The sequence below is a fragment of the Ambystoma mexicanum genome, chromosome 2p (assembly GCF_040938575.1).
Source record: "Ambystoma mexicanum isolate Mex_15411 chromosome 2p, UKY_AmexF1_1, whole genome shotgun sequence".
NCBI lineage: Eukaryota > Metazoa > Chordata > Amphibia > Caudata > Ambystomatidae > Ambystoma > Ambystoma mexicanum.
In genome coordinates, this window is record NC_090923.1 from 1001679052 (window position 1) to 1001692365 (window position 13314).

The 13314-nt window shown below is 43.3% G+C and overlaps 1 pseudogene; it reads left to right on the forward strand.

Annotated features, from left to right (window-relative positions):
- Positions 1 to 13066, forward strand: part of LOC138567011 (UPF0696 protein C11orf68 homolog pseudogene) — a 122061-nt pseudogene extending 108995 nt beyond the window's left edge.
- Positions 13067 to 13314: the final 248 nt, after the last annotated feature.

The following is a 13314-nucleotide window of genomic DNA, read 5'->3' on the forward strand; positions in this document are numbered from 1 at the left end:
CTGATAAAGAGTCAGTAACCGAGCTAAATGGAGACAAAGTGATTCATTAAAGATGATAAATTTACCCAACATTAAACTAAACCTGCCCCCCCCCATATTGGCAGCCAGTTGGAACACAAAAAGTAACCCCAGTCCATCAATAAGTTCAAGAGCACCGGGCCCAAATGGCCTCACAAATTTAATCTTAAAAGCGAACACTGATCTGTGGGCAACAATTTTGACAGTTGTCTTTAATATGCAAGAGGCTACCTACCTCCTGGAAGAACGTAATTGTTATTGCTATACACTAGAAGGGCGATCAGGACGATCCGTCGAATTACCGCCCGATCGCCCTTTTAGACGTAGATGGAAAGTTCTTTGCATCGGTTGTGTTAAGAAATTTGGAGGACTGAATAAAGAGAGAAAATGTATTGGGAAAATTCCAAACTGGTTTTCATAAGGGTCTTTTGACCTCCCTTAATGTGCTGGTAATGTACTAGGCCGAGTTACAACAAAGAAAAAAAGGGACAGCCACTTTACGGAGCTTGGCTGGATTTGTCCAGAACGTTTGATACTGTAAACAGAGAACGTCTCTGGGCAAGACTCTGTGCCTGAGCAATCCCAAAAAGCCTCTTGGTGATCTTGATGCTTATGAGGGTTTTAAGAACCATGGCTCGTGTAAGAGCAGCTATAAGTAGTTGATACAGAACCAGGAAGTTCCGTTGGTTAAAGTACTAGCTGGACATTAAGGTAAAATCAGCACAGTCTGAAGGGTGCTCGAGAAGCCGACGTAGAGTTCAAACTTATCCCACTGATACACGCAACCTTTTGCACATTTTCAGTAACTCAGTTATTGAAATATTACAAGGCAAAGGTTGTCCCATCATTGCTTTATTACATTACATCACAGTAATTACATACATGTATACAATTAAACAATGAGCAAGACAAAAGAGCTTAGGTGTTCAGCCAGGATAATATTCTTATCTAAACAGATGAGTTATTTTAAAGGCAATTAACTTTGTAATCTTGGAACTTTTGGGAAGATTATTCTGTAGTTTTGGAGCTATTGGAAAAATGGCTCCCTTTTCTGCTTTGACGGTTCTACATCTAGATTGAGTGAGTAGGTTCTGTCCATTAGACCTCAAAACCCTTCCAGTTGGTTTATCTACAATGGAGGACTGAAGACATGCAGGCATAGTGCCTAGTCTACACTTGTAGGTGATGGTCAAAAGCCTAAATGCTATTCGTGCTTCAATAGGTAGCCAGTGTAGAGATGGCCTAGCGGTCGTTACGTGATTTCTTCTAGAAAGCTAGAAAGTTCAAAGACTACTCCTACTGCCCTGTTTTTGTTTGTTTTTTTGTTTTTTTTTGTTTTGTAGCCTGTGTAATTCGCCTTTACTAATACCAGCTAGTAAACTCCCACAGTAGTCCATCTTAGCGCCAGTTATAGCCCTGGTGTTGATCTTGGCTCTCGTTTGGGAGATAAGCGGTTTCAGATATGATATGATAGTTTATTTGTAACGCGCTTAATACCCAGAGGTTTCTAAGTGCGGACCCGGGTATTATACCTGTGTTGCTGCATGTCGCCTTGCTTCCAAGCCGAGCCCGCTGCCCCTGAGCTATTCTCCTGAGCTCTAATGGTGTAATTTAATGTAATAAGCGGAGGCTGTAATAATGCTTGAACATGGGGTTCCATGGTTAGAGATTGATCCAGCATCACTCCTAGAATTTTTAGTTTTGTTACAAGGGTGATTAAAACAGGCGATAATTGCTGTCTAGTTTTTTTAAAGTGTCAGAGCTCCCCACAAGCATAAGTTCTGTTTTGCTTTTGTTGAGAGCTAGGTTATTATTGAGCATCCAACAGTCTATGATGGTAAAGATTCTGTTGAGTTCCTTTTCATCATGCTCGTGATTACTTGAGATTGGGATGACGCATTGTGTATCGTCTGCATAATTGCAGAACATGATACCCTCTGTGTCTAGTTTGGAAAAGAATGGTGTCATAAATAAATTGTAAATGCATGGTGACGTACTAGCACCCTGAGGTACCCCGAAGAGGACTGGGATGGGCGAAGCTTCTCCTATTTCTCAGCAGACTCTACTTACTCTATTTGCCAAAAATGAGGCAACCCAAGATACAGCAAGGGGCCAAAAGTTGGCGACATCTACAAGTCTGTTTCAAGATGGAATGATCGACTAAGTCGAAAGCCGCGGATTGATCCAGCGACATTAGCAGGGACAATGACCCTTTGTCTAGTCTCTTGAGCAGGTTGGATTTTAGTTTGAGCAAAGAGGTTTCAGTCCCGAAACCCCATCTGAACCCAGATTGGTGTTCATTCAGAATGGGGTATGAATTTGTGTTCTGTTATTTCTCTATATGCAACTTTATCTAAAATCTTTAATGGAAAGGGTGTATTTGAAATAGGGCGATAATTAAGCGGATTGTCCCTGGCTAGTCCAATTCTCTTTAGGCTAGCTGTGACCATCGTATGTTTGAGGTCGTCGGGGACTATACCTTTGTCCAGGGATTTGTTAACAAATTTACAAATTGCTTTTATTAGGGGTGAGGGACACGTTTTTATCATTAGAGAGGCACAGGCATCGCCTTTGCAATGAGAGGGTTTTAATTTTTCAATGACATCTTGCCGAGTCTCCTCTGTGATCGGTTGAAATTTGAATTGAGGGATGATTAGTTGCCTTCTATGTGGTGTTTGAGGCTCACAGAGGGAGGCAACTGGAGAGGTCTTTTTCCTTTCCTGCATACCTGTCATATTGCCCAAGAGTTTGTTATGCATGCCCTCCTGAATGTTTTGACACCAGGCAGCATCGCAAATCTCCTGCTGGTCGGCAGTTAAGGGAACAGACTCTTGTTCTTTTAGAATCTTAAACATTTCTTTAGTATTAGAAACCACGTTTTCTATTCTTTGATTGTGAAATGTTTGTTTAACCTCAAGAATTGCTAATTTGTAACTCTTACTTAAGTTTTTATAGGATAATCGATGGATAGCAGTCTGTACAGCTTTCCTTGAGTAGAATGCCTTAGTACTTTGGCCTTGAGCTTCCTTCAATCAGTAGAGAACCAAGGTTGGCTTTTTTTCTTGGAATTCTTCTGTTTCTTGAGTTTTAAAGGTGCTAAATTGTCAGATATCCTATGAATATTAGAAGCAAGCTTTGCTGACATCGTTGATAAGGTGGAGTCCAATAAAAAAGTTGACATTACGATCCAGTAGGGGTGCAATATGAGCTGTTTCTGATTGCGTTACAGCACATGACCAATGGATAGGTTTCTGAGCTTGATGGGGAAAGAGTACTGTAATAGAGAAATTTATAAAAGCATGGTCTGACAAAGGGCATGGGGTAATTGTCAGATCTTGACACAAAATATTAGTAGTGGCTATCCAATCTAGCATATGTACCAGAATGTGAGTAGGTGTGTTACTTGTTGTTCAAATCCCAGTTCTAAAATGGCTTTTTGTACCTGTAATGCTTGTGGATCTTCAAAGTCACCTAGCCAATGGTTAAAATCGCCCAAAGTCATAAAATGCGACAAAGGTTTTAGTTGGGGAAGCACAAGGTTGATGAGAGCTTCTATCCAACTCTCCTTTAATGAAGGTGGGCGATATAGGAGAATAAGGTTGACTGGGTACAATGCATTCATGCCTATCTTAATATATAGCGAGTCGATTTCTTTGACAATCACTCCTGGCACTTCCCATATTGATAGTGTCTCTTAGGTTGAACGCTACCCCCCCTCACCTCTACCTTCCTGTCCATCCATATGTTTCACAACGTATCCCTTCGGAATCGCTAGATTCAAGCTAGGGCCTACAGCCTCTGAGCTCCAAGTTTCTGAGATTCCGCAGATGTCTATATTATTATGCTCTATTTAGTTGCTGACCTCTAGAGCGTGTTTCAAAAGCAAACGTGTTGAGAGCAGCACGCATCGTAAGTGTGAGACTGTGGAAATTGGGGGGCGGTGGTCTACAAAACCTATTAGTAGTCGGCGGGCTAGTGGTCAATATTGAGTTGGCAGTGTTGGTAAATACTGTTTGCTCCACTGTATTATCTGGATTTGATACTATTCACAACTCCCAGCTGATAAACTGGGCACGTCTGGAGGGCAGAAAATGGAAACCGGTTCTCCATTTACGATGGATAGCCTTGGATGCTCACTGGGGCTAGCCTCCTTGAGAATGAGTTTGGACTGGAAAATGTTAACTACTTTTAGATGCATACACGTTTCTACTGAGGATTCCTTATATGGAGACATCCAACGAGAATTGAATAAAGACTGTAATATGTTCTTGGTGTGATTGCAAACTTGTGTGATGGGTATTTTGGAGGGTTGTGATTGTACGGTAGCTGAGTTGATTGAGAACCCATTGGGTGTGAAGTTGGCTCTGTCCCGAGCAGACTGGATTACGCCTATTACACAAATGAGAGGCCGTAAGGTTTATAGATCCCTTTTCAATTTTTGATAAACCTAAACATTTTGGCCTAAATTAAGGATGGAATTTTTGAGGGTGTGTCTAAATCTAGTGAAAACGGCCGAGGTTCAGTGTGCTCGAGAGGGTACTTCAGCATTAGTGGAGTGCACTCTTTGTGGTGAATGTAGGGTACAGTCTTTATATCATATCTTGTAGTGGGACCAGGGAGCTCTGTCAATCTCGACTGGGGAGTTTTGTGGAGCACCTAGACTGGATATTTACAGACTCGTAAGTATTATTGTATACTTTATGGGTATTTGTGAAGTGTCGTTAAGTCAGCGCTTGCACAATAAAAAAACCTTCACAAATGGTTGATTTGGGAATCTGAAGGGAGAAACCCATTTGAAGGGAGCCGAAAGACCAATTAATAAATACTTGGAGGGGTTAGAGGAGGGAGTTGATCTAGATGGCTAATGTACCCAAACCAAGGAAGTGAAGTAGAGAAAAGATACAATGTCCTTACAAGTAAATGTATCCAATGGTTGCAACATGTTAAGGAATGCTGTTTAGTCACACTAAAGGATATATTGGAAATAACATGCCTCAATGTTCCTACCCTAGAGTCCTGATTTGCAAATCTGTTCATACCAAGCTAGCGGATGAATATGTATTTGGCGGCCAACCCGGAGTATAGAGCACATCCCCCTAATGGGTCCATTTTAAGTCCGAGCTTCTCTTCTATTGTTTACCCATCCCAATACAAGTAACACCAGAACGTCTCTAGTTTGACTGGCTGTAGTGAGAAGTCACACATGGGAGTTTGCCTAGTGCACGGAGCAACAACTATGTAAATCCCCTTTCTAACAATTCTCCATAAATGCTAGCGCAAAAGGAAACCCTATTCTGCTCAATGCACCGGCGCTCGCAGCAGGCACACAGTTGGCTCTTGGTGAACTAGATTGACTGCCTTCCCTACTAGTGTGCTTTCCTCTCATAAATCCAGATGAGCTGTAGTCCCAGGGCCTGACCAATAAGTATTATTATTGGGATCATGTAGCGGGCCTTTTAAAAAATGTAGATGTGTACTGGAGCAGCTTATAGAGACAATTGGCTTCATTACAAGTTTGGCAGTCCGAAAATAAGGGTGCCACTAGCAACGTACCAGCATCCTTTCCGGACAAGAGTCTGCCAGTAGGGGCACAGTACTCTCGGCAGTTCTGAGCTGCCAGGAGTTCAGGCCCCTACCGGCAGGCTTTTCATAACGGTGCCGGTGCTTGAGGTTTCCCATGGAGTCCTTTGCGACTCCATGGGAATGGAAAATAACTGTTCCACCGCCTATGATATCCCGGTGGCCCCGGAATGTCAGGTGGCGGAAACAGGCGGAAACAGTGTTATCGGCTCTGCAGTAGCCCGCCGTCTACCAATGAGTTTTACTGCCAACCCCGTAATGCAGCCCAGTGACGTGATCTGCAGGTGAAACTGCTCGACGTTGGCCCTCCCCAACTCATCTCTCATACCGAACTTGTTGGCGGTCTTCACAACCACCAATCCGGATTCCGAGCATCCAGAGGCATGGAAACTGCTCTTCTGAACATCAGTGAAGAACTGCTTGCTTCCACCTCCCCTGCTGTCCTCATCCTCCTTGATCTCTCTTCTGCATTTGACATACTGAACCATTCCATCCTCACAAAAAGGCTCCATGATACCCCTGGTACCCTGTAGCGGGCACATGATAGGCTTACCTCTTTCCCAACTGACCGTTCCTCAAATAATTCTGGGCCTTCTCTCCTCCCCCACTTCCTCCGCTGCGCCATTCTGTCGCCCTGGCTCTCTAACATATACCTTTCTGTGCTGGCACGCCGCATTTCCCCCTTCACCCCCAACTTCCAGTGCTAGGCTGACGACAAGCAACTCTTCTTCAAACTTCCCACTGACGCCCTTGCAGCTTCCTTCATCCTTGACTGCCTCTCTGCCATCCAGGCTTGGTGAACTGCTAATGACCTCTGCCTCAATGCCAGCAAAACAGATTCTCCCTATTGGGTCCCCTGCATCCTACTTCTTCCCTTCACTCTGGCCGTCGTCCATGGGCTCCCCCAATGCCCCCGTCTCTGAAGCCAGGAATCTCAGTCTTTGACTCCTCCCTTTCCTTCATCCCTCATATTCAGGACACTGTCAAAAAAAGTCCCACTTTCAGCTTTTCCTTCTCGCGGGAGCTCTATCCTTCCTTGCCTTCCCCCCAGAGACTCAATGTTACCCGTGCTCTGGTTCTTTCCACGCTAGAATTGCATCAGCTTCCTCCATAATCTTTCTTCCTCCACCCTGTGACCCTTCCAGCTAACCCAGAATAGGGCAGCAAGACTTATCCTTGCCCTCGAACACAGGGACCGCATCTCTCCTGCCCTACATAGCCTTCACTGGCTCCCTTTCTCAGCACAGATTAAATTCAATTCCCTCTGTATCATCCACAAGGCTATCTAGAGCCAGTGACCACTCCTTCAACGCTTCCTGACCAAATACTCTCCTTCTAGTCTCCTGCGTTCCTCTGGCACCAACTACCTGCGTGTGAAGCAGTTTGGTAAACCGAGAGCAAGAAATGTGCAAGCTATTGTTTGTACAAATAGCAAAACTAATGGGTGTAGTGAAACGATCTCCATCCAGCCCGTGGACCCTCTTCTCTTTGTTTTTTTCTCTTTCTATGATTATTAGCAATGGGGCATGTGCAAAACACATAGTAGCCATATGAGGGGAAAATGCTTATGTTATACAACCAAAGTGGAGCACAGAGTACCAAACAGCCTGGAAACAAAGCACTAATCGGCAACTCCCTCCCCAATCATAACCTCTCCACTGGCGCCTCTAAAGTGTCTTAAACTCTAACAGACCTTTTGTCACCGGGATGCTTATCGGAAATAGCTTCAAGAGATTTGGCAGAAAGCTAAAGCTCTTGACCCAAACGTTTCTGACCCTCCTTTCTGCTTTTTCATCTAAAAAGCAGCTTACATGTATGTATTGTACTGTATCAGAGTATTATGATGTATATGGGGTTGATATGTGGTAGTCGTGGGATGAGGTTGTGATGTGCTTGTGAGGGGGCTGTGGATGTAATGCAACAAAAGTGAATCTTGTGTAGCACACTTGTCTTTTATAGGTGGGATAAGGATGTGGTTGGGATGACCTCTCATCTTGAGAAGGACTGAGTTGTTTAAGTAAGGTTTTTATAAAGGGTGACCATTAGGGGTGTCACGCTATTAGTTTTATGACGGTACTATAACCTTCTTGCCAAATGACTGTATATCATGGTTATCGCGGTATAGCAGATGGAGTTAACCAATCTTAAATATTTTCTAAAAGGTCATAAATTGTCAGATTTATCATCACAAACAAAACCAGGCACCCAGGGCCAGAATTGGGCTTTTCAACATACTTTCCACTGAAATGCCACCCCTTGCTTCCACCAAACACAAACACACGAGTGGAGAGGAGGAGGGGGGGAGCCCTGCTCCGACTGGCAAAGCAAACTGAATAGCTTCTCTTAAGTGGTCATTTTGGCTTTTAGCCCCCCCACTGGCTACTGGTGAAGATGAACATGTTGCCATCTTTATAACCTGCATTCCACAGATCAATGGAGGCTGATGGTAGTATAAGCTTTTGCGCATACACACACGCACACTCTCTTTACGTTACAGCCTTTAGTTTTCTTGCAGGCCAAAAGGTGTTAATGTAATCACGGACATGTTACCCTTTGGTATGGCAGCAGGGAATACCCACAGAGATGATTGAATTAAGCAGTGTGACTTATATGTAAATTCAATGATAGAATCAGGCAAATACCCCATTGTCATAAGTTTAGTAAACATTATCCATTATAAATATATAAGCCCCAAATCCGCCAACCCAAAGTAAACCCTTTCCCTTCTTGGCACTGTATTTATTCTTCCTATTGCTAACATGTTGATTTTGTGTCAGGCACGTGTGGTTTATGGAATGGCATTAAAAACTGCTCCAACTGAAACTACTTGGCAGATGGCACATCCAACAGTGCAAGACCAAGACTATGCAGCACTTGTTTACTGCAGCCTTTCCAAATCAGATTGAAAAGCACACTTAACGGTACAAACGGTATACCGGTATAAACAATGTGACGGTTATTATTGTTCAATTGAGTGGTTCACGGTATCTTTAACGGTATACCGTTACATCCCTAGTGACCATTCACCACCAGAGGATCTTGGCACTGTTTGGGTAAGGAAAAAGTGGCAGAATTTCAGTCGGCTCAAGCAAAGGATTGAACCATGGCATTCCATGATTTAGATGCCAAGAATTAAAATAAAAAGCCTTCTGTGCAACTAGGCCAGACCTGGCAACACGTGATCCAATCATCACAACCTGAGCAAAATTCTCATCACTGTATTTTGAATTTTTTGCAACCTAGACAAAATCTTCTGAAATTAGTATGGTGGAAATTAAAGGATTAACTACCATCACTCGTTCAGGTAATACATGTGTTTGTCTTTGAGATGGAAATAACAATTTCTGGAAAAGGTTGCTACTTGTTGAGAAAGAAGGTGATCTGGATTCATAATGATCCCCATATTTCTTGACCAAAACTACTGGATCACTCGTGAGCCACAGCTTTCAGGATGAAAAATTGAGCTTCTGAGATTTGAGACTGAATTAAGCAGAAACACTTTCTTTCCTAAATTGTAAAGATTTTCCATCACTGTTCACTTGCGAAAGATGCTCCCTCTCAGTAATAGAAGTGTGATCTCGGTTCCCCGAATGTTTTACCAATATTTGAGTTTCATCAGAATAATTAGAAAACAAAGGGCCACTGTTATGTAGTAGATCAGCCAAAGGTCTGCCTGTTTATATTAGAAAAACGAGGCAATTGAGTTAGCTCTGTGGAATCCCACACGCTAAGGTTTTTAATTGAATGTGTATGACCCCAAACCCACTGACTGGGTGCAATCCATAAGGGAGCAGTGAATACAATTGAGGACCGTACCCTGAAAGGCTTGTGTTTTTAAACCGAGTTGCTGTGGTCGATTGTGCCGAAGGCTGCAGAAGATCTAACAAAAACATGGTTGTGGCACTGCCTCTGTCCACCTCCACTCCAAGTAAATGTATTGCTACAACTGGGTTTGTATTCAAATTCTGCTGATCTTAAAGGTCATTATCTTCGACAGAGGCCTGTTGTTGCAGGAACACAATCCTTTCCAACTGCTTGGCAAGTAGAGAGATTTGAGAAATTAGTCTAACATTTAATAGGTGAGCTGTGTGCAAAGGGACCCATTTATTAGCAATGGTTTTACGACAAGTTTACAATTGAGGAGTTCAATACAATAAGAATAAATGATTTTGGGGGTGTTGGAGAAGGAGCTGTCTGAGGCATTGAGACCCGGGGGGGGGGGGGGCATTGGGCTGGTGGAGGGGGTGTCTGGTAGGGACTAAAGGGGTCAGCGCGGCAGGTGGAGAATAATACTGTGTGGTTGAGCCTGAACATTTGGAAGATAGAATGAGAGATCTTCTAAAATCTTGACAATCTGTTCAGAAAAAAATTAGGTCTACTAGACATTGTGAATGAGTAATATTAGAAATAACAGAAGTATGGCAATGATAATTTATCATGGGAAAATGTCCCTTGAATTATTAGAGATAACCCTTTTGTTGCCACCCTTTTTGCACGGATGGCACATCAGTCTGTTTGCTTTGGATGGTATTCACGTGGTGAGCTGCTTTCTTGGCGTTGCGGTAAGATTACTTCGCTTTTTGCTGGAGAGCGACCAGCACCGGAGATTCATGCTCAATCTCTGATGGTGGCTGAGTTCTGCAGTCCTCCATCAGTTGACTTATGGCCCAGGGTTCTATGTGCCCTTGGGAATGCAAGCATTTCGAAACTGGAACTGCAGACACATAGTTGGTGTTTTCTGCAATAGCAACCAGCTCTCCACCACCTCTGGAAACAGAGATATGCATAAGTTATTTATCCTCAAATGTTCTTGCTCTGGAGTGTGTTATGTTTCTTCCAACTGGGCATTCTGGGCCTGTGGTATGTTTCGGGCGCCCCTCTCCTCTGAGACCCCTTTTTTTAGCAAGCCTTTATTTTTTTTTTGTTCTGAGATTCAGTACGCTTTGTTGTTCTCGGCCATACCAACTGTCGTCATGGCTATCAATTTGTCTTTTTTTTCTGCCTTCAATTTGTCTTTTTTTCTGCCTTCCACCAGTGGTATACATTCTGTCTTCTTTAGGAGGTCTTTCAGGCCCAGAGGAGTGTAAGACGGAGATCTCTTCAAAGCCCTGATCGGAATCCTCAAGTCTAGGGAGGCACAAGCTCTGCAGTCAAACTTCATTCTCTCAGGCTGTCAGTTCTAGAGTTCCTTCACTAACTTGTCAAGCCTATATATCTATATAAGGTATATCTCTATTCTCACCCGTCGGATTTGAGATGCTCTGCACATCCTGACTTTTTGGTTATTCTGTACAAATGCTGGACTACTAGTGCTGGTGGACAAAGTGCTGGGAGCCCGAAGATCGCCAGCAACTCGTACCTGGCAAGAAACATGACCTCTTTGTGAGCTCTCTTTTGATTTATAACCTCTTGACCGGGAACTTCTTTGTCACGTCTTTATACAGTATTGTTTATGTAAACATGCCATTCCTTCAGATACGAACAATCCTGTAAATGAATTGCTTAGAAGGATTTAATTAATTCATCCCACTGTAATGCCTTAAGCATTCAGTGTTCTGACTGCAGCAGTTCTCAGTAATGTAATGCTCGAAAGAAACAGATGGTGTAAAATGTTAGTGGGCACCACTCATAAGGACTGGGAGAGGTGCAGATGTCCTCTGATGACAGACCTAAGTCTCCAAATATAATGTGGTGCAATTCAAAAGCAAAATTGCACCCTTAAATAACAAATCGAGGATGCCCCGTCTTTGTTTTGATGTTGCATGGCTGTGTATCACAAAGCTCACCTTGTCCCACCACTGGAAGAAAGATGAATGCTGGGAGGGAGGAAGGGTAGGAAAGGGTTGTGTTTAAGTGATTGTGTACCAGGTTGACGGGGCTGGTAAGATTTTGCTGTATGGCAAAAGCACATTCGTTTCTGGGTATTTGAGTAGAAGAATGGAACGACACAATGTTGAATATTGTGAGGTCTATAATAGATACCAGCAAACAAGTACATTATTTGGGAGGGTGTACAGGCCTTGTATTCCATGTGGCAGACCGTGTTAAATAAAAATAGTGATTTCTATGTCTCCCTTTTTATTCACTCTTGCTATCACTTTGTTTCCTTTTACTGTTTTTCTTTGCAGAGCTGCCATAGTACATTGATAATGGGCGACTGTGAGGAGGAAGAGGTGGGTAAAAATGGCCACTTCCTAGCAGACGATTATGCTGCCGAATCCATGGCTGCTGACATGGACCCCTGGCTGATTTTTGATGGCCGGAAAACTCCAAGGGCAGAATTTGAGGACTGGCTTGAAACTAATCGCCCATCACGGGTGCTGCGCTATGGTGACCCTGAGCGTAGCATGGAGGCAGTAGGCTGGATTGCTGTTTATGGGCCAAACTTCTGCCCAAAAGCTCGCTTTGTGACGGAGCTGCAGGAAGACTGGGAACGACTCCAGGCTAGTGGCCGCCATGTTACCTTTGATACCATCAAGGAACTTGCACTGAACCATAAGGTGGTGAGCGGAAAGTGGCTGATACACTTGGATACAGGCTTCAAGGTGGATCATGCTTGGCGTGGCATTACCACCTTAGTGGTCGATGGGAGGATTGGCGTGGCAAAGGTCAGTCCTTGTATGCCCAACTCAGACCGCAAGCATGTTATCTGTGTCTATAATGAGGACTTTACTGTTGAAGAGCAGGTGATGGACGTGGACGCTGCCATACGCAGCGCGGGCATAAAGTGCTCCATCTCATACAAGCCAGATGTGTACACCTACCTGGGTATCTACCGCAACAATCGCTGGCGACTCTGCCCCACTATCTACGAAAGCAAGTATGACCTGGAGTGCATCCCGCGGCGGTCGCGCATAATCAACAAAATCAGCAACTCTGAGGTCTCTTAAGAATCAATGGAGTGAATTGTAGACCCAACCCATCAATAGACTGGGCAAAAAAGCTAGTTGGGAACATTATTACTTTTCTTTTTTAATTTCGTTTTCTAGAAAAAAACGTTTGCCATTTATAGTTTCCTATAAAAGCAAAGTGTGCTATTTTTTTTTAAATTCTATATTCAACACTTTCGTGTTTTTGCACAAAGATCAAATGGTTTTCTTTTCTAAATGATGCTTAATTTTATTGCTAAACATGCAGAGGAGTGTTTTTACAGATTTCCACATGTGCCGTTTACAAAGCTTCTCCCCAAACTCCACTATGATATGAAGACCTTCTTTGCACTTCTGATTGAAATGTGCCTTCTGACAGCACTTGTGATAAGTTTTGTAAAGTTTGCCTTTGTGATACCTGAATAGATTTCTATTGGTGAATATCACTATACAACCTTGCTTTGCTTCTGCCGCCACATCCGCTCCCCCCCCTCCGGCCCCTGGTCTGCGATTTTTAAAAACGGTGAAACAAATGTATGATTTGACAGTGTAATGATTTCAAACCTGTGTGCAATATAAGGTCTTGGAACCGGATTGTCCCTTTCATGTCTAAAACCGTTGCCATTAAGTTTTTTATTTTGTTTTGGTCCATTCAAAACAAATCCCATGAACTGTAGGATTTTGGTAATTCTTCAAAAAATGCATTTTCAAAGGCATTGCTTATTTCCTAGAAGGCATGTAAGGGTTCTGGTTCATCTTACCTGAAATGCCAGCACGCATCTTTATCCATCTGTGGTTATTTGCAGATCTCATTTGATGGGTGAAAAGCATGCATCTGTTGTGGAAA